This window comes from Sciurus carolinensis, chromosome 11 (assembly GCF_902686445.1).
Source record: "Sciurus carolinensis chromosome 11, mSciCar1.2, whole genome shotgun sequence".
Taxonomy (NCBI): Eukaryota; Metazoa; Chordata; class Mammalia; order Rodentia; family Sciuridae; genus Sciurus; species Sciurus carolinensis.
Window position 1 is genome coordinate 129358564 of NC_062223.1, and position 23338 is coordinate 129381901.

A 23338-nucleotide genomic window follows, 5' to 3' on the forward strand; every position below is an offset into this window, starting at 1 on the left:
AAAAAATAATTGATCAGCTGAATGTCCTTAAATTTAAAAATTTCTTCTCTGCAAAGGACACCATCAAAAGAATGAAAAGATAAGTCACAGACTTGGAGAAAATATTTGCAAAAGACATATCTGATAAAGGACTTTTATCTGAAATACACAAAGAATTCTTAAAACTCAAAAGTAATAAACCACATAATTTAAAATAGGCTAGAGACCTTTCTTTTCTTGCCAAAGAAAATATAGAGATGATAAATAAACATGTGAAAATATGTTCCACATCATACATCATCAGGTAAATGTAAATTTAAATGACAATGAGATACCACATCTACTAGAATGACCAAAATCCGGAACAGTGATGCCACCAAATGCCGGCAAGGATGTGGAACAACGGTAGCTGGTGGGAATGCGAAATGGAGCATTTCAGATTTTTTTCTAATAAAACTAAACATATTCTTAACATGTCATTCAGCAATTGCACTCCTTGGTACTTACCCAAAGGACTTAAAACTTACATTCATATAAATACTTACCCCCAGATGCCTGTGGAATCTTTACTCCTAACTGCCCAAAACTGGAAGTAATCAAGATTCCTCCCATGGTTGAATGAATAAACAAACCATGGTACATTCAGACAATAGAATACTATGAATCATTAAAATGAAATGAGCTATCAAGCCAAGAAGATACAAGAAGGAAACTTATATGCACATTACTAACTGAAAGAAGCCAGATTGGAAAGACTACATAATATATGACGGTCTGATGAAGGCAAAACCAAGGATTTGGTAAAAAGATCAGTCATTACCAAGGATTTGCGTGAAGGAGGGATGACTAGGCAGAGCTTGTAGGATTTTTAGGGCAGTGAAATTACTCTGCGTGATAGTATAACAGTAGATGCATGTCATTATATATTTGCCCATATCAATAGAATGTACAGCTCCAGGAGTAATCCCTAATGTAAACTATGGATTTGGGGTGAGACTAATGTGTCAGTGTAGGTTCAACAGTAATAACAAATGTACCACTCTGAAGGAGGATGTTGATAATAAGGAAGAATGCATATATGGGGGGAGGAATAAATAGGAAATCTCTGTACCTTTTGCTCAATTTTACTGTATCTAAAAATGAAAAAAATGTAATTGATTAAAGCAAAAATAATAATGAATTTTAGTGTTTATAACATATGTAGAAGTATAATGCTTAAATAGTAGCTCAAAAGCCAGAAGGGAGGGAAAAAAGTGTATTATTACAATTCTTTTTATTGCAAATAAAAATATAATAAAAAGTATTATTTGAAGACACAGTGTGACAAATGAAGACCACACAGCACCTACTGAAATAAAAGTAGAGAAAAGAGGCAGAGCCAAAAGCCAAAAGCAGTAAGTGTGCTTGTTAGAAAATCTGAAAAGAGATGAATTCCACTATCGCCCTTGTGTTTTCATGTCATTAGAAGAAAACAGAGCCCAACCTGAATAGTTCCAACAACTAATTATTTCCACTGGAACTGAGGACATAAAAACAAGTGGGATCGTTGGCCTGCCAGCATGTAGTCCCAACTACTCAGGAACTGAGGACATAAAAACAAGTGGGATTGTTGGCCTGCCAGCATGTAGTCCCAACTACTCAGGAACTGAGGACATAAAAACAAGTGGGATTGTTGGCCTGCCAGCCTGTAGTCCCAACTACTCAGGAGGCTGAGACAGGAGAATCACTTGAGCCCAGGTATTGGGGGCCAGCCTGCAAGACCCTGCATCTTAAAAAAGAAAGGTACAGGGAGGTAGGCAGAGACAAAGTCAGAGACTTACCTGAAAAACAGGGAAAAGAAAAAAAGACCAAGGAACAAATGGAATGAATAGAAAACGAATGCCAACATGGTAGATTTGAACAAGTGTATTGATAATCCTGATACGAATTATAAAAGTACAAAACATTCAATTATATGCTATGTATAGGAAACACATTTTTGCTCTGATTTTGCTTTTTAATGCCACACAAGATAATACTTATTATTCCATTTCTTTCTTTTATTTCTGTTTGCTACAGTTATTTACTGAAAGTAAAAGAGAACTCCTGTGGCCTTATTCTTTTTCCATAGGCCATCTCAAGCTTTCTAAATCTGGAACATTCAATCAAGCGGAAGGGAAAAGGGGAGCTCTAGGGAAAAGCTCTAGGAGAAAGGAAGCCTACTTTGATAATTGTGGCCTAGTGGGTGATTAACTGCTTACACAATTACCTCTCACTTTTAATAAATTGTGTATAGATTTTAATTAAATGTGGGGGTTCCCTTCTCATCCTAACCAAGTGCGTATACCAAGTGATGTCATGTTCAGGGCAAGTGAGGGAGGGCAGCAGGAGTGGCAACCAGTCCACCTAGCAGTCTTAATCCTCAGAAGACAGTCAGGGATGAAGTACTTGGCCCAGGTCACTGGTCACTCAGAAATTTCATCTTTAAGATTATTGAAGAAAGCAAATTCCATAAAGTAGTCCTCAGTTGTCGTCGTTTCTATTTCCTGGCAAGGATTTCCTCAGCAAGCAGGTCTTAGTCAGAAACAGAATCACAGTAGTGGTGGCAGTCATTTCCTATTCCAGACCCTCTTGAAGAAGGTCAGAGCCTTCTGCAGGCTATCAGGTTGTCCTCCCAGATGAACACACTGTAACCACTGCTGACCACCATGAAGGTGAGGAATCACGTCATTGCAGCCCTGGATCCATTTGCAGCAGTCCTCGCACTGGCCACCCATGTCCTCCGCATGAGAGTTGACTTTGTATTTAAGGATCCCGGAAGCCAAGACACAGCATCAGGGTAGGTCCTGGATGCCTGGCACAGATGACCTGCTTGCCGATCTCAGTCTGTCCAGGAAGAACACAGTACAGTCAGCAGGTACTCGTTGGAGCACTCGGCAGGCACATACTCCCCATCCTCCCATACAGCCCTGACCTGCTTGTAGAATTCAGTTGCTAAAGAAAAGTCAGGCAAGGTCATCACGCTCAGAATACAGTCCACTGAGAACTGGTTCTCCACTGGAGGCATGAGCTTGCTCATAGCAATCATGATTCAGTGGCCTCTTTTAGGGTGTTTTTGATGTCCTGCACTTTCCTTGCCTTCTCACTATGACTATTGCTCCTTGCAGCCCATAAGTCCTCTCCATGAAACCCGTTAATATGCAGGATCCTCATCTACTTCACAAGGGTATGTTTCCAGATTTTCCAGCACCCAGCAGCCATGGGGGTCTGTATTTCTGTTTGTCCTTCTGCAGCTGCTTCTCAACTTTTTGGTTGCCTTTATATTGAGCCTTCTGCTCACTGCTCTGGATTTCAGTCTTACTATTCCTAAGGAAGTACAAGGAAAGAGCTGACCAGGCACTGGCTGGGTCTTTGCCAGGACTATGCTGGGCATGCTGGCAGCATGGGTCAGACGGAGGAGCACATGTTGCTCCAGGACCCCTGGGCTGCCACCAACCAAGGTATACAAGAGCAGGAGCAGAGTGAGCTGCTCAGGAAACCCATTTTGAATTCAAAGACACAATCATGTCAAAAAAAAATGGTGAGGAAAATACTACCATATTAACACTAATCAAAAGAACACTGGAATGGCTATCACCCTGGTATTTTATATTGTTTTGGAGTATTTAGCTAAGGTGGTAAGGCGAGAAAATTAAATAAATAATATATAGGAAAAGACTTCTTTTTCACGGATGGTATCACAAAATTATATATCTTAGATCTGCACTTTATCCCACTGATATGACCACACAGGCCACAACTTTACTAACAGCACTGATACTAGTATTGTTGATCTCTTCAATCAATATATATTCAGAGGAAGTTGCTATAGTGGTTGCTGGGTTAACATTGCTTAGCACATGTTCATTACATCATCTGTCTGGTCTAATTTTTCTTGCTTGATTCCTTATAATGCATAGTTTAATAGCTTCCTGATTTGCTTTGATTATAATTGGAGTTGGAAAGTTACCTCATCCTTCTTGGGGGAGGTAACTTGAATGGTTTTAATTGCTTGTTGAATAATTTCAATGTAACTTCTCAACATTTATAAAGAAAAAATAATGTGATTTTGAGGTTCAGCAAGTTTATTGATGAGAAACGCTGTATTGTGTTTGATACCTAGTACACCTCTTCCATTCTCCATTCCAAGGGAACACAAAGAATATCCATTAACTACGTTTTAGCCAAGATTTCACACTCTTGCCTCATCAAAGCTTTTAGCAGCAGATGCTGCCTCAGAAATTATGGAATTGGCAGATTTCCTTTCGCTGTTTCTTGGTGCTAATAAATCAAAGCATTTTTAAGAAGAAATAAAAACAAAAGCCAGTCTGATACATTATTTTCTCTGAATCCTCTAATATTTAAAACATGAAACTAAAATCTCTTTTTCTTTTTTAACTTGGTACTGGGGATTGAACCCAGGGACACTTTGCATTCCCAGGTCTTTTTTTTTTTTTTTTTTTTAATTTTAAATTTTGAGACAGGGTCTCACTAAATTGCTGAAGCTAGTCTTCAACTTGCAATCCTCCTGCCTCAACCTCCTGAGAGTCACTGGGATCATAAGCACATACCACCTCGCCTGGCCTTTTGCCTCACTCTTGACTTCTTTCTATTCTTCCTGCGTTCAGTTGTTTATTCCTCCCTTCTCATTGATAATTATGTTCCTATCTGTATTCCTAATGAACATATTTCAAATACAAAAATTTAAAAACAGCATATATATACACTAATGTATGACTATTCACTATTAAATAGATGTGACTGTTTTGAGATTTTTACTTTAGGTCTAACAGGGAACATTTGTAATATTCTTGATATGTGCCAGATACAGTAGGTGCCATGTATATATGGATATATTCTCATATAAGACACATATGTTTTATCACATCAGCCCTATGTGGTAGATGATTATCATTTCCATTTTACATATGGAGAAACTGGGATATGTATAAGCTTCTACTGTCACACAGCTGATAATAGGCAGATTTGAGAATAATCTACCTGCCAGAGTTCACGATTTTAACCTTTGTACTACATACTGCCTCTGACTAATACAGAGGCTAGAAAATAAATTATGAAAGAGAAATGCAACTGCCCTATTGAACTAAGCCATCTTCCTTCCTCTCTGCAATTGTAAACAGAGACACATTCACCATTTGTGTTCTATTGTGGGCTTGTTTTAGAAATACCTTAGAATATATTAATGCTTAATTTAAATTTAGGTAATTTAACTTACTCTTCAAAGAAAACGATACAGTCAAAATTCCCCCAGCAATGCAAGAGGGTTGTATTTTTCCTGTATTTTTACACTTGGTATTATCAAATCTTTAATTTTTCTAATTTCTAATTTTCTAATTTCTAGTAGTTGGAGTATCTACATAATTTTCATTTGAGGTTTCTTATTTGGAAATTTCATATTTAGATCATGTATCAAATTTTCTATCATGTTTCTCATTATTAATTCACAAGAGTTGCTCATATGTTCCAGTATTATTCTCTAATTAGTCTTAGATATTGCAAATATACTCTCCCAATCTATCAGTTATGTGTTGACCTTAACTATGGGATGCTAAGTATAATAGAATATTATAATTTGATGCAAACAAACCCTTTTTTCCATATGCTTTATGCCTTTGAAATCTTAGTCACAAAGACATTCTTAAAAAGCTTTTAAAAATAGATACCTTTGGTGGAACCACCATTTGACCCAGCTATCCCACTCCTTGGCCTATACCCAAAGGATTTAAAATCAGCATATTACAGAGATACAGCCACATCAATGTTCATAGCTGCTCAGTTCACAATAGCCAGATTGTGGAACCAACCTAGATGTCCTTCAATTGATGAATGGATAAAGAAAATGTGGTATATATATACAATGGAATATTACTCTGCCATAAAGAATGATAAAATTATGGCATTTGCAGGCAAATGGATGAAACTGGAGAATATCATGTTAAGTGAGATAAGCCAATCTCAAAAAACCAAAGGAAGAATGATATCGCTAATAAGTGGATGAGGACACATAATGTGGGGTGGGAAGAGTTAGTGTTAGGGTTAGAGTTAGGTTTAGGGAGGGGGGCAAGAATGGAGGAAGGAAGGACTGTATAGAGGGAAAAGAGGGGTGGGAGGGGTGGGGGGAAGGGAAAAAAATAACAGAATGAATCAAACATTACCCTATGTAAAATTATGATTACACAAATGGTATGCTTTTACACCATGTACAAACAGAGAAACAACATGTATCCCATTTGTGTACAATAATAAAATAAATAAATAAATAACAACAAAAAAAATAGGTACCTTTGGACTGGGAATATATATATATAATCTATATATATGTATATATGTTTTATATATATATATATATATATATATATATATATATATATCTTTATACCTTTAACCCACCTGAAGTCTACCTCTATAAGTAAGGTAGGAGCATAGTAGGAATCCAGGTTTTATTTTCCTACATACTGATCATATTTCCAGTATAGTCTACTGAGCACTGATTTGTGGTATCACCTTTATCATAAAGGAAGTGTCTATATAGAGGTGGGTCTAGCGCTGAACTCTCCATTCTGTTCCATTAGAGTATTTGTTATCCCCATTGAATTGCCTTTGTCTACAATCAAATGACTGTTAACATTAGGGTTCATTTCTGGATTCTCAGCTGTGTTCCATTGAGCCATAGGTCTATCCTTACACCAGTTCTACACTTAAGATTGACATTTGATTAATATTAAACTTTAAAATCATATAGTAAAAATCCTTCAACTTTTTTCATATGTAATAAGGCTATCTTCAACTTTTTAAAAACATTTTATGATGAAAAACTGTTAATGTTCAGAAGTAAAAGAAAGTGTAAAATGGACAGGTGTAGTGGCACACACCTATAAACCCAGCACCTATAAACTCAGGAGCTAAGGTGGGAGGATTGCAATTTCAAGGATAACTTGGGCCACTTAGTGAGACCTTGTCCCAAAGTGAAAAATAAAAAGGGCTGGGGATTGTAGCTCCAAGGTAAAGCACCCTTGGGTTCAATTCCCAGTACCAAAAAAAAAAAAAAAAAAAAAAGTGTGAAATGAACTTCCAGGTGTAAAATGAACTTCCAGTACCCATCACCCAGCTTCACATATGCTTTTCCACCCCTTACCATTGCTGGTCATTGTTGGTATCAGATCTGCTATTATTCTCCCTCCCCCACACCATTTTACAACCTAGATTGTCAGTCTGTGAACATCCCAGCCAGCTATTTATCCACTCGTCAGCCTGTGAACATTCTCGGCAGTCATTGGTCCAGATTGTCAGCCTGTAAACATTCTCATCAGTCATTGGTCTGTTATTAACCTGCGAACTACTTAAGAAGAGCTCCCCCCCCTTCTCTCTCTCTCTCCTCCTGGCTTTCACTCTCTCTCTTGTGTGTGCACGTGCTCTCTCTCTATTTTCCTCTCATTTTCTCTCTTTCTCTCTCCCTGCAGGGAGACACTCTGCCTGTTTGCTTAATAAAATCTCTTGTGTGAGTTTTCACATCTGAATTGGTTTCTGGGTGCTTTTAGTCATCATTTTAAATATCTTTAATGAGGAGTAACATACATATCAGTTCACCCATTGTAACTACACAATTTAATGAGTTTTAGTAAATTTATAACAATGTACAGCTTCACCACAAGAATTCTTTATATATTATATATACAGGACTTTTTCAGACATTCAACTTAAATATAGTTTCTTCTCATATATGCCTTGCACAGCATTTTCACTTTATTAACGGCATATTTTGAGTTTTTAATTTTGATAAAGTCCAATTTTTTCTTTCAAAAAATGGTGTGGTCCTTTCCAGTCCAGCCAATGCATCTATGTAGAGAACTTATCAAAGCCCAGTGCCTCATATTCCAAATCCTATTAAGCTTTTTATCAATTTCCAGTTTATTGCTTGCACCAACCAGGTCTGTAACTTGGAGATAGCTGAGGTACTGGTTGTCCCCAAACTCAGCTACTTGGGGATTGCTGAGGATGGCTTTTTCCATGTTCTGTTCAAAGTTGAGTCATCTCTGGCGGTGGAGCTGTGTACTTTTGTAGCTAGCACACCCTGGTAGAATTTCCCACCTGACAGAGGTGAAGGGAGGGGAAAAGGGAGTAGTCCCAGGCAAGATTGCTAGAGACTCCACTGTTTTTGCCTGAAGTTCAGCTTTCATTAATAACCAGCTCTAAATTGGTCATATGCATTTAGGCAACTTCCAGGGTTTTAGAAATGGTTATTTTTGACAGTTTAGTTTAGTTTTATCATGAGTTTATATGGGGAGAATTTCATGAGCTCCAAGCTTCACTAACCAAGAGTCTCATCCACTCATCTCCCTCTTGTCAGCTTTGTAGTTTTTTTCCCCAAAATTGATTAGTTTTATTTTTGGAACTTTACTCTTCATGTAAACTTTTTAATGGCTTTGTTTTCCTCAAAACCAAATCTAGCCAAATCTAGACTGGTAATTGAAATTGCACTGATGTTTATGAATTAATTTGGAGACAATGGTCATCATCATAAACTTAAATCATCTTATCTGTAAATATGGGGTTATCTCTCCACCTAATCTGCTTTTGAGGTCTAAGGTATGGGGTTAAATTTTTCTCTACAAATGTCTAATGCAAAATCTAGTAATCTTTAGGGCTTTTTTTTGCAGGGGGTCGGGGGTACTGGGGATTGAACTCAGGAGCATTCGACCACTGAGCCACATCCCCAGCCCTATTTTGTATTTTTAGAGACAGGGTCTCACTGAGTTGCTTAGCACCTTACTTTTGCTGAGGGTGACTTTGAACTCACAATCCTCCTGCCTCAGCCTCCCGAGCCACTGGGATTATAGGCATGTGTCACTGTGTCCAGCTCTAGGTTTTTTAAATGATATTCTGTTGCTCTATTAAAAAGATTCTTATTTCCTATTATTTTTTAAATAATTAAATGAATAAATCATTCTATTTATTATTCCCATGTATGATTTTGTACTTTTATTGTGTATGTATGTGTTCATAAATCATATATGACTTTATATATTTTAAATTTGCATTTATATTGCAAATTTGCATTTTTAACATTCATCATTTTTTAGATTTATTCATGTTGACACATGAAGATCTGGAGCTTTCATTTTTATTCCATTTTAAAACTAAAACACAGGGTATTTATTCATTTCCCTAACTGTTGACAATTAGGATATCACCATTTGGGGGCTACAGGGAAGTGATGCCATGGTCATTCTTGAGCATACTTCCTAGGCAACTATTGTCTCTGTTCTGCACCACCAGGATCCCCCACAAAACTGAAGTGTGTATGCCCCCCAACTCTTTGACAATCCTTTCTAGAAATTTCCCTCAGCTGAGGAGAGCCTCCTTGCCAATGACTATGCTCCTTTCCCAGGGGTAGACTATACCTAATGACTATTTAAGACAGAGCTATAAAGTTCTAGCCTTGTCACCTCAACTCAGGACAACTCTGAATAGCCAAGCTGCAGTGACCCTCATAGTGTTGCAGATTCTCTCTTGCTTCATTTTGCTTCTTTCCCTAGTTCCACAAGTGTTTCTGTAAAAAGCATTCCCTAACTACCTTATCAAGGGCCATTATTCATCTCAGGATCTACTTCCCAGGAAACCTGACCCATAGCAATTGGAACCAAGAGAAATCTGAGAAGGCAGAAAATAAGTTGGGATTCTGGAGCTGAATCATAAAATTTTTCTGCTCTACAGTTGGACTACTAGGAGGTGGGACCTAGTTAAGGAAATAGGTCACTGGGGACATGCCCTGGAAGAACTTATCTTCTCTCTGTCCTTTCCTCTCTCGCCTTTCCCTCTCCTCTTTTGTCTCTGATTCCTGGCTGCCATGAGCTGAACTTTCCGCCACAATGCCTTTCCACCATGATATTCTGCCTCAGCTCTGACCCAGATGGATCAATGGAGTTGGCTGACAATAGATGGAATCCTCAGAAACAAGGAGTCAGAATAAAACTTTCTGTCTCTTAGTTGTCCTTGCAAAGTATTTTGGTCATAGCAACAAAAATCTGACTAACACTAGTGATACAAGGATCATGGATAATACTGAGAACATAGTAGCAACACAGTTGTTACACTTCACTGGTGGTTAACTGGATGTCTTAGTCTATATTACAAAATATTTGAGGAGGGGTAAATTTTTCTGCTAGGTACAGCTGTGCACACCTGAACTTCTAGCAACTCAGGAGGCTGAAGCAGGAGGATCACAAGTTTGAGGCTAGCCTAAGCAATGTAGCAAGAACCTGTCTCAAAAAATGAAAAGGGCTAGAGATGTATCTCAGTGATAGAACACCCTGTGTTCAAACACAATTACTGAAAAAAAAAAGTTTAAATTAATTTTGTTACTGGAGATAGAACCCAGGGGTGCTCTACCACTGAGCTACATACCCAGCCCTTTTAATCTTTTATTTTGAGACAGGCTCTTGCTTGATTGCCTAAGGTCTTGCTGAGTTTCTGAAATTAGCCTTGAACTTAGAATCCTCCATTCTCAGCCTCCTGAGTCACTGGGATTGCAGGTGTGGCCAGTCAAATAAAATTTTTCTGCTCTACAGAAAACCATGTCAAAGAATGAAAGGTCAAGCCACAGACTAGAAGAAAACATTTGCAAAAGATATAGCTGATAAAAATACAAGAAATTCTTAAAACTCAACAATAAGAAACAGTACACTGTACTGGGAGCTGAACTCAGAGCTCACACATACCAGGCAGGTGCTCTATCACTGAGCTGCATCCCCCATCCCTAGTCTAATTATCTGAGTAGGCCAAAGACTTTGATAGACACCTCATCAAAGGTAGATAGATGGCAAATAAGCAGATGCTCCATACCCTACGTACATGTATGATTACATGAATGGTGTGAATCTACATTGTGTACAACCATAGAAATGAAAAGTTGTAACCCATTTGTGTACAATGAATCAAACTACAGCCTATAAAAATTAAAAAAAAAAGATGCTCCAGTATGTCTTCAGGAAAATGCAAATTAAGACAAAAAAGAGATACTCTTGAACTCTTCTCAAAATTGTTCAGATCCACAACATTGACAATAACAAATGTGGACAAGGATGTGGATCAACAGTCACCTTCTGGATTACATTTTCTGAGTTTTTCTTTTGTTTGTTAATTGATCTATTCTTGTGCCAATTCTCTGTTACCATGACTTCATAAAGGTCTTGACACTTCAGAGTTCTTCTTCTTCAAGTCTGCCTTAGCCAATTCTTACACCTCTTACATCTTCATATTTGTCTTAAAGTCAGTTTGTTGTTTCTCTCTCTCTCTCTCTCTCTCTCTCACACACACACACACACACACACACACACACACACACACACACAAATCCTCCACTAATTGAGATTGCATTGCATATATACATCAGTTTGGAAAATATGACCATTGTTACCATATGAGTCTTTCAATACCTAAACATAACCTATTCCTTCTTTATCTAAGACTTCTTTAAACTCTCTCAATATTATTTTACAAAATTCAGTGCAGAAATCGCCCACATTTTTTGTTTGACTTATTTTATTAATGTTCATTGCTTGAATCAATCCCTTGTTTCATTAGGAATAGATGAATTGTAATTTTCTAATTCTATCATTTACTATGCATTTATTAGCTAGAATTCTTCTATAAATAAAAACTCTCCCTCATCCTCTGAGACTGTTTCATTTTCCTGATACACAGTTCATACAAGAAAGTCAAGATATGTTCCTAATTCTTTTCCCTAATAACTAATTTTTAAACTACTAATTTGTGGCTCCAGCAACTTCTAAAAGTGTCTAATTAGTTTTGTTTTGTTTTATTTATCATTCCTTTTTGAATATCATTATGAATTGATGGCTATGTATTCAGAATGTTTCTATAAATTGTGGACATTTTGTTGAATTTTCAAATTGTTCCATCTTTAGACAGAATGTCCCTTAAAACTAGCTCCTGGACTTCCTTGACAAATTCCTGTCTTTACCTAGGTTTCCCTAACTCAGAGACTGAGACAGAACTTGTGTGTAGGTAGTACATTTGGGAAGGCAAGCAATGTGGGAAGTGACATCAGGAAGGAAGAACAGCTGACCATCAGGACTTTTTTCATTTTTTCTGACAGGTACTTTTTAAGGAGCTTTTAAAAACATGTCTCAGAATTTTCTGCTAAAGAGGACAAAAGGTTGAAGCATTTATCCTTTGGCTACTACTTCTTATCCATCAAGATTGACCTCATGGGCCCTTATTCCCCCCAAATTCCCAATTGTATTGGATAACCATGAGTGGGTTCCTACCAAGTTTCTGCACTCTACAGATCTTCAGAGAAGTCTCAGGGCAGGAAGCCAGGGATCTGCAGCCCAAGCAGACAAAGAAGTGCTCTCTCTACCTGTGCAAAGCCTGTAAAAACCGATCACTACAGTTGTGACGAAAATTAGAGTTGGAACAGAGAGGATGCTAGAGGCACTGAGTGCTGTTCACTTCAAGCTCCTCACTCCTCTCTTCTGTTAGCTCCACCACAGAGCCTCCTTCAGTGTAGTAGCTAGACACAATTTCTGCAAGGACTCCATGCAAGTGACTAATGAAACAAATACAATCCCTAGGGCTCAATTGGTCTTCCAGGCCATGATTGGGATAGCCCTCATGCACCATCAACCTAGATTCCCTCACCCTCACTCTTGCTTCAGAAGTAACATACCTCTGAAAAGAACCATCTTTCCCCTGCCCTACTCCTGTTGAACGTCACCCCTATGGATTAACCACGGTCGTTTTCCATGCCTTCCTTTTATCCTTATATATGTAACACACACAAGGGAAATTAAGAAAATGTGTGCGCAGTATGATCTCATAATGGCTTAACAAAAAACAAACAAAAATGAAAGAAAATTCATACCAGTACACTTGACAGGCATGTATAGAACATTCCATTCAACAATATCAGAATATACATCCTTCTCAAGTGGAAATGGGACATTCTCTAGGGTAGAACCATATATTAGTACACAAATCAAATCTCAGGAGATTTTAAAAGGTAGACATCATACAAGGTGTCTTCTCTGATCACAATGGAATGAAGTTAGACATAAAGAAGGAAAACATGAAAAAATCACAAATTTGTGAAATTTAAAACAAAATATGCTTACTTAACCAATGTGTCAAAAAGAAATACAAGGGAGTTCTTGCCTTCTGCTTGCTTCCTGGTTCCTGCTACCTCTAGACTTCTCTCATGGCCTCAGTGCAAGAAGACTGAGATGACGGAAGAGATCACTAAGGCACAGGTCACCCAGTCTGGTGGTAACATGATCTTTGAGAAGATCATCCACAAGGAAATACAAGCCAAATCTTTTTTTTAAACTTATTTACTTGATTTTATTGTACATAATATTTTATTTGGTTGATTCCAATGTTCACAATGACTTGAGGAAGATGTTTTGAATTTCTATGCTCAAAGTTGCTCAATTGCTGCTGTTGCTGCTGCTGCTGCTGTTGATTTGTTTTCTTTCAGGATCAAGGTGGGTGCTTTCATATAAAATCTGATTTTTAATGCCTTCTCTGGCAATTCTTGCCCGGATTCTTTGCTTTGCATAATTCTTTGCTTTGCTTTTCCTACAGGGATAGCAATATCCTAAAGTCACCAAGATAAATCCTCCTACTACAATATCATATGCTCTTCTAATTCTACCTTCCCCTTCCTGTACTCGACCAGCTCCTGCTCGGCCACCATAGGGACGAGTCTGCTCCTCCAGCCCCACCTTTCATACTCCAAGGGCCTCTGAAGTGGAAGCCAGCCAATATCATTTTTAATGATGACCAGTGTCTTGTTTTTCATGTCATTTACCCTAAAGCACCAACATATTTTCTGCTACCCAAAAGCATATATCCTAGATTTCAACAGCATCAGAAGAAGATGGTGCAAGTCTTCTTAAACATTTAATGATTACTGGTAAGAAATATGCTGCCAAGAAGAGGATCCAAGATGGCGGACTAGAGGGAGGCTGCGTTCCTTGTTGCTACATAACTTGGGTTTCAAGCAGAGGATATCTCTTGGTGAGGCAGTTTTTGCAGCTTATCAATCCCCTGCTGTTTACCTCATTTGTTTACCTCATTTGCCTACTGCGATCACCTGCAGTCTGCCACCATATCTACTACTATTTCAGTGCAGGTTGCTCACTATCTGGCACCTACCATCTGCCATTTGTCTGCTGTTTGCCTGTCCATCGCCTGACTTTCACCTACCCATCACCCACCACCCGGGGTTCACCTCCCAATCGTCAGACAGCAGACCGGCCTCAGACCACCAATGGAGCACCAGCTACCTGTTGTTGCTGCATGTTCACTGTCACAGTACCTGCAGGTTTGGTTACACGTGGCTACCGCCATTTTGAGACAACAGCCAGGACTTGTAGAACCCCTGACCGAACTGACTTAGCCCCGTCTTCAGGATCCCTCAGCCCTACTGACCACTCCCTGCCTCTGGGGCCTTCACATCAACTGACTGCTCCCTACCACCATGACACCCAGACTGACTGATTGCACCCCAACTTCAGGATCTCACAACCAGACCAACAACACCACACCTCCAGGACCCCTGCCCAACCAACTGCACCCTCCTCCAGGACCTCCAGCTGAACACGCCCACACCCCGAACTGCAGCTCCCCATTTGCCAACACATTTGGAAGACAGAGATTGGATAATCCTGGAAGCTGTATCTCCCATCATTAGATGGGGCAAATTCCAGCCTGAGACGCCTGCTGTAGACTGGAAGCTCATTGTCAGGTACCTCTCATACATCAGGCTACTGAAGACTGGGAGGTTTGAATACTATATGACTGTTATAGTGTAGATTTTCCTTTTTCCCCTTATTGAAAAATTTAAAGTTTTTATTTCTTTACTTTTCTTGCTCTCTTTTCCTTTTGTTTACCTGTTCCCTCAGAGTCTCATTATCCCTTTTTGCATGCTAACAACCAACTTCTTTTGATTACACTCTCACTCTTTCTATGATCTAGAACTTCTATATATTCTTTTCTTATTCATTAACAGCTACATCCTACACCCCTCCGCATCCTCTTTGTCCTCCATTAGAAACTGTAGACCTTATTGCAAATCTATTTGTTATACTGAAGATAATAATTGAACTCATTCTGTTTATTATGACAATTTTGTTAACATCCAAATAGGGGCCATTTGGTTTTGGGTTGCATACTGTCTGAACTGGGCACTGCTAATATTGATCTCCCCCTTAAATAAAAGGTTTTGGAAACCTATAGGTCCACTATAAGCCTACAGGAGGGAAACTGCAATACTCCAGATCTGCACTGCTAGAGGGGAAGATACATGAACGACATGAAAAAACAAGGGAAGAAAATGATCCAAACAAATCTAGATTCTATATTAATAGAATCCAGTGACAGTATGATAGAAGAAATGTCAGAAAAGGACTTCAGATTATACATGATTAAGATGATTCATGAAGCAAAGGATGAGATAAGAGAGCAAATGCAGGCAATGAATGATCATACCAATAATCAGATGAAAGAGCAAATTCAGGAAGCAAAAGATCATTTCAACAAAGAGATAGAGATTCTCAAAAAAAAAACCAAATGGAAATCCTTCAAATGAAGGAAACAATAAACCAAATAAAAAACTCAATGGAAAGCACAACCAAAAGACTAGACCACTTGGAAGACAGAATCTCAGACAATGAAGACAAAATATTTAATCTTGAAAATAAAGTTGTCCAAACAGAGAAGATGGTAAGAAATCATGAACAGAATCTCCAAAAATTATGGGACATCATGAAAAGACCAAATTTAAGAATTATTGGGATTGAGGAAGGCACAGAGATACAAACCAAAGGAATGAACAAGCTTTTCAATGAAATAATATCAGAAAATTTCCCAAACCTGAAGAATGAAATGGAAAATCAAATACAAGAGGCTTACAGAACACCAAATGCACAAAATCACAACAGATCCACACCAAGTCACCTTATAATGAAAATGCCTAATGTACAAAATAAAGATAGGATTTTGAAGGTTGCAAGAGAAAAGCATCAGATTACATATGGGGGAAACCAAAACAGATATCAGCAGATTTCTCAGCCCAGACTCTAAAAGCTAGAAGGGCCTGGAACAACATATTTCAAGCTCTGAAAGAACATGGTTGCCGACCAAGAATCCTATACCCAGCAAAACTAACCTTCAGATTTGAAGATGAAATAAAATCCTTCCATGATAAACAAAAGTTAAAAGAACTTACAAATAGAAAGCCTGCACTACAGAATGTTCTCAACAAAATATTCCATGAGGAGGAAATGAAAAACAACAATGTAGTTCAGCAAAGGGAGGAACTACCTTAAAGGAAAAACTATGCAAAGGAGAAACCAAGTCAAGTTAAAAACCAAAAATAAGCCCAAATGACTGGGAATACAAATCATATCTCAATAATAACCCTGAATGTTAATGACCTAAACTCATCAAACAAAAGACACAGACTGGCAGAATGGATTAAAAAGAAAGACCCAACAATATGCTGCCTGCAAGAGACTCATCTCATAGAAAAAGACATTCATAGACTAAAGGTGAAAGGATGGGAAAAAACCTACCACACACACAGACGCAGTAAAAAAGCAGGGATTTCCATCCTTATTTCAGATAAAGTGGACTTCAAGCCAAAGTTAGTCAGAAGAGATAAAGGATTTCATACTGCTTAAGGGAACCATAAATCAGGAAGACAAAACGATAGTAAATATTTATGCCCTAAATATCACTGCATCCATGTACATCAAACAAATTCTTCTCAATTCCAGGAATCAAATAGACCACAACACCATAATACTAGGTGACTTTAATGCACCGCTGTCACCACTAGATAGATCTTCCAAACAAAATCCAACCAAAGAAACCATAGAACTCAAAAACACAATCAATAACCTAGACTTAATAGACATATATAGAATATTCCATCCATCAACGAGCCGATTCACTTTCTTCTCAGCAGCACATGGAACCTTCTCGAAAATAGACCATATGTTATGCCACAAAGCAGCCCTTAGGAAATGCAAAAAAATAGAGATACTGCCTTGTGTTCTATCAGATCATAATGGAATGAAATTAGAAATCATTGACAAAATAAAAAATGGAAATTACTCCAACACCTGGAGACTAAATAATGTGCTACCAAATGAAACATGGATAACAGAAAATATCAGGGAGGAGATTAAAAAATTCTTAGAGATAAATGAGAATGATGATACAACATATCAAAATATCTGGGACACTATGAAAGCAGTACTAAGAGGAAAATTCATTGCATGGAGTGCATTCACGAAGAGAATTAAAAGTCAACAACTAAATGACCTAACATTACAGCTCAAAGTCCTAGAAAAAGAACAGAGCAACACCAAAAGTAGTAGAAGACAGGAAGTAATTAAAATCAGAGCTAAAATCAATGAAATTGAAACAAAAGAAACCATTCAAAAAATTGACAAAACAAAAAGTTGGTTCTTTGAGAAAGTAAACAAAATAGACAAACCCTTAGCCACACCAACAAAGAAAAGGAGAGAGAAAACTAAAATTACTAAAATTCGTAATGAAAAAGGAAATATCATGACAGACACCACAGAAATACATAACATAATGAGAAGCTACTTTGAAAATCTATATTCCAAAAAAATAGAAAATTACAAAGACATCCAAAAATTTCCAGAGACATATGATCCTCCCAAACTGAACCAAGAGGACATACACAATTTAAACAGATCAATATCAAGCAATGAAATACAAGCATCAAAAGCCTACCATCCAAGAAAAGCTCAGGACCAGATGAATTCTCGGTCAAGTTCTATAAGACCTTCAAAGAAGAACTCATTCCAATACTTCTCAAAGTATTCCAGAAAATAGAAAAGGAGGGAACCCTACCAAACTTATTCTATGAAGCTAATATCACCCTCATACCCAAACCAGGCAAAGACTCATCAAGGAAAGAAAATTTTAGACCAATATCCTTGATGAATATAGATGCAAAGATACTTAACAAAGTACTGGCAAATCGTATCCAAAAACATATTAAGAAATAGTGCACCACGATCAAGTGGGGTTCATCCCAGGAATGCAAGGTTGGTTCAACATCCATAAATCAATAAACATAATCCATCATGTCAATAGACTTAAGGATAAGAATCATATGGTTATTTCAACTGACGCAGAAAAAGCATTTGACAAAATACAACACCCCTTCATGCTCAAAACACTAGAAAAAATAGGGATAGTAGGAACATACGTGAACATTGTAAAGGCTCTCTATGCTAAGCCCACAGACAACATCATTCTTAATGGAGAAAAACTGAAAGCATTCCCTTTAAAAATGGGAACAAGACAGGGATGTCCTCTTTTACCACTTCTATTCAATATCATACTTGAAATACTAGCCAGAGCAATTAGACTAATGAAATTAAAGGGATAAGAATAGGAAAAGAGGAACTTAAGCTGTCACTATTTCCTGATGACACAATTCTCTATTTAGAGGATCCAAATAAACTCCTCCAGAAAACTTCTAGACCTCATCAATGAATTCAGCAAAATAGCAGGTTATAAAATCAACACGCATAAATCTAAAGCATTTTTACACATAAGCGATGAAACATCTGAAAGGGAAATGAGGAAAACAACTCCATTCACAATAGCCTCAAAAAAAATAAAATACTTGGGAATCAATCTAACCAAAGAGGTGAAAGATCTCTACAATGAAAACTATAAAACATTGAAGAAAGAAATTGAGGAAGACCTTAGAAGATGGAAAGATCTCCCATGTTCTTGGATAGGCAAAATTAATATTATCAAAATGGCCATACTTCCAAAGGTGCTATAAAGATTTAATGCAATTCCAATTAAAATCCCTATGACATTTCTCATAGAAACAGAAAAAGCAATCATGAAATTCATCTGGAAGAACAAAAGACACAGAATAGTCAAAGTAATCCTGAGTAGGAAGAGTGATGCAGGAGGTATCATTATACCAGACCTTAAACTCTACTATAGAGCAATAGTATCAAAAACAGCATGGTACTGGCACCAAAATAGACAGGTAGATCAATGGTACAGGATAGAAGACATGGAGACATACCCACATTAAATACAGTTGTCTCATACTAGACAAAGGTGCCAAAAACTTACAATGGAGAAAAGATAGCCTCTTCAACAAATGGTGCTGGGAAAACTAGAAATCCATATCCAGTAAAATGAAATTAAACCCCTATCTCTCACCCTGCACAAAACTCAACTCAAAATGGATCAAAGACATAGGAATTAGACTAGAGACCCTGCACCTAAAAGAAGAAAAAGTAGGCCCGAATCTCCATCACGTTGACTTAGGACCAGACTTCCTTAACAAGACCCCCATAGTGCAAGAAATAAAAACAAGAATCAATAAATGGGATAGATTCAAACTAAAAAGCTTTTTTCTCAGCACAGGAAACAGTTAATAATGTGAAAAGAGAGCCTACAGAGTGGGAGAAAATCTTTTCCACACACACTTCAGACAGAGCACTCATCTCCAAAGTTTATAAAGAATTTTAAAAACTTTACACCCAAAATACAAAGAACCCAATTAATAAGTGGGCTAAGGAAATGGGCAGACACTTCACAGAAGATATACAGGTGATCAACAAATATATGAAAAAGTGCTCATCATCCCTAGTAATTAGAGAAATGCAAATTAAAACCACCCTAAGATCTCATCTAACTCCAATTAGAATGGCTATTATCAAGAACACAAGCAATAATATATGTTGGCGTGGATGTGGGGAAAAAGGCACTCATACATTGCTGGTGGAGTTGCAAATTGGTGCAACCACTCTGGAAAGCAGTATGGAGATTCCTCAGAAAACTTGGAATGGACCCACCATTTAACCCAGCTATCCCACTCCTCAGTTTATACCCAAAGGACTTAAAATCAGCATACTACAGTGATGCAGCCACATCAATGTTTATATCAGCTCAATTCACAATAGCCAGATTGTGGAACCAACCTAGATGCCCTTCAGTTGACGAATGGATAAAGAAACTGTGGTATATATATACACAATGGAGTATTACTCAGTCATAAAGAAGAATAAAATTATGGCATTTGCTGGTAAATGGATGAAGTTGGAAAATATCATGCTAAATGAAATAGTCCAAACCCAAAAAAACCAAAGGCCAAATGTTTTCTCTGATAAGTGCATGACAATATATAACAATGGGTGGTGATGGGGGAAAGAGAAGAATGAAGGAACTTTGGATGGTGTAGAGGAAAAAGGGGTGGGAGGGGGTGGGGATGGAAAAACAGTAGAATGAAACAGACAGTATTACCCTATATATATGTAAGATTACATGAATGATGTGCATCTACATTGTGTACAACCATAGAAATGAAAAGTTGTAACCCATTGGTGTACAATGAAACAAAATGTGTCTATAAAAATAAAAAATATTTTATTAAAAAAAAGAAATATGCTGCCAAGATTGGCCTGGAGAAGGGTTATCAAATGCTGGTTAGTGAAGGGAAGATTCAGGACAGTCTCTGTCATGTTATATCTTGTTCTTTGAGGTCAGGAGATGAATTGACCTCCTGGTTAAGAATATTTTGGGAATAATTTTTCCTTCTCTAGGCAAAGATCAAGTTTGTAAGTTCCAATATAATAAGTAGCACACCTATTTTTGCCTATGTATGGAAAGATTGGAAAAATAAGGTTTTTAAACCTACACATAAAAAAGACATTGCTGCATGGTTAGAAACAAATAAATAGCAAGTGAAATTTAAAAATTCCTAAAGATGAATCATAATGGGAACCCAACATACCAAAACTTATGGGATGGATCAAAAGAAGGGCTGGGATAGAATTTTATAGCTGAAAATACTTGGATTTTTTTTTAAAAATTGCAAATCAACCACTTAACTTTACAACTTAGGAACTTAAAAAATGAACTAAACTCAAGACTAGCAGAGAGAAGGAAATAATGAGGATAAGAGTAGAGATAAATAAAACAGAGAAGAGAAAAACAGAGACAATCAACAAAGCCAAACGTTGGTTCTTTGAAAGAGTAATAAAATTAACAAAACTTTAGATTGACCAAGAAAAAAGAGAAAGGAAGACTCAAATTACTAAACTCAGAAATAAAAATGGAGATATTACTACTGATTTTGCATATATAAAAAGGATTATAAGCAAGTGCTATAAATATTTGCACTCCAACAAATTAGATAACTAATAAAAAATGAGGAGGATACACTTTGAATGTTTGTGTCTCTTCCAAAATTTGTGTTGAAACTCAATCCCTAATGCAATAATGTGAAGAGGTGTGGTGGGTGTGGTACACGCCTGTCTTCCCAGCAACCCCGGGGGCTGAGGCAGGATGATCACATAAGCCCACAAGTTCAAGACCAGCCTGGACAACGTAACAAGACTGCGTCTCAGAACAAAAGCGGGTGTGGCCTTTAGCGGTAATTGAGTCATGAGGACGCTGCCTCCGTGAATGGGATTAGATGCTTTTATAAAAGGGCTTGATGAAAGGTGTTCACCCCGTTTCCCCTTCCATCCCTTCCACATGTGGGGTTACAGTGTTCTCTCCTCTGGAAGACACAGCAACCAGGCGCCATCTTGGAAGGAGAATTGGCACCTCACTAGTCACTAAACCTACCCATATCTTTATCTTTGTTTACAGTTTTTATTAGTGCATTATAGATATAAATAAGATTGGGGTACATTTTGACATAATTTTACAAGCATGGAATATAATTCTTAAGCATGGAACATAATTTTCTCCATTCATTCCCCAGTACTTCCCCTTTCCTGCCCCTCTTCCCTCTGCCTGTTCCCATTCCTCCATTCTGCTTGTCTTTCTTCTATTTATTTATATATTTTTAAATTAGTGTATTATAGATAGAAATAAAGATGAAATTTACTGTGGTATATTCACATATGTACACAGGATAGCGTTACCAGTGTCATCCCACCTTCCCTCCCTTATCCTATCCTTCCTCCCTCCCCCTCAGCCATCTTCCTCCACTCCACTGATACCTCTTCTATTTTCATGGAATTCTGCCTATTTTTTTTTAAATTTTTTTCCTTATTTTGGTCTTGCTTCCACTTATGAAAGAAAATATTCAACCCTTGACTTTCTGGGTCTGACTTATTTCACTTGGTATGATAGTCTCCAATTTCATCCATTTACTGGCAAATGCCATAATTTCATTCTTCTTTATGGCTGAGTAAAACTCCATTGTGTATATATACAACTTTTTCTTTATCCATTCATCTGTTGACTAGCATCTGGACTGGTTCCATAACTTGGCTATTGTGAATTGCACTACTGAAAACATTGATATGACTGCATCCCTATAGTATGCTGATTTTAGATATTTTGGATATATACTGAGGTGTGGGATAGCTGGGTCATTTGGTGATTCCAGCCCTGGTATTTTAGGAACCTCCATACTGCTTTCCAGAGTAATTGTACTAATTTTCAGTTTCACCAAAAATACTTGAGTGTACCTTTTTCCCCATATCTTCAATATAAAATGTTTTTATATTTGTATTCTTGATAATTGTCATTCTGACAGGAGTGAAATGAATCTCAATGTAGTTTTGATTTGCATCTCCCTGTTGCTAAAGGTGTTGAACTTTTTGAATGTATTTGTTGGCCCTTTGTATTTCTTTTTCCCAAGATTGTTTGGTTTTTTTGTTGGTTTGATTGTTTGTTTTGTTTGTTTCAAAGTTATTGTGAATGGTTTTCCAGTTTTCTTTCTAATTAGTTTCATCACTGGAGTATAGGAAAATGATTGATTTATGTATGTTGATCTTGTCTTCTGCCACTTTGCTGAATTGCTTATCACTCCTAGAAGTCTTCTGGTAAAGTTTTTTGGGTCCTCTAGGTATAGAACCATGTCATCAGCAAACAGAGATACTTTTACTTCTTCTTTTTCTATTTGTATCCCTTTTGGTTTCCTTCTCTTGCCTATTGCTCTGGCTAAAGTTTCAAGGACTATGTGAGACAGGAGTGATTACAACGGGCATCTTCATTCCTGTTTTAGGGAAATTTTTCAGTTTTTCTTCATTCAGTATGATGTTGGTTTGGGGTTTGCCATATACAGCCTTTACAATGGTGAGATAAGTTTTTTCTATCCCTATCAGAACTTGATCTTGATCTTCCCAGCCTCCAGAACTGTAAGTAATAATTTTTGTCTCCAGTATTTTGTTGTAATAGCACAAAAAAGAGCTAGGTGTGGTGGCACTGTAATCCTAGTGACTCAGGAGGCTGAGGCAGGAGGATTGAAAGTTTGAGGCCA

The 23338-nt window shown here is 37.5% G+C and overlaps 1 pseudogene; it reads right to left on the minus strand.

Moving 5' to 3' along the window:
• Positions 1-2567: 2567 nt before the first annotated feature.
• Positions 2568-13735, minus strand: LOC124959711 (guanine nucleotide-binding protein G(s) subunit alpha-like; annotated as a pseudogene).
• Positions 13736-23338: the final 9603 nt, after the last annotated feature.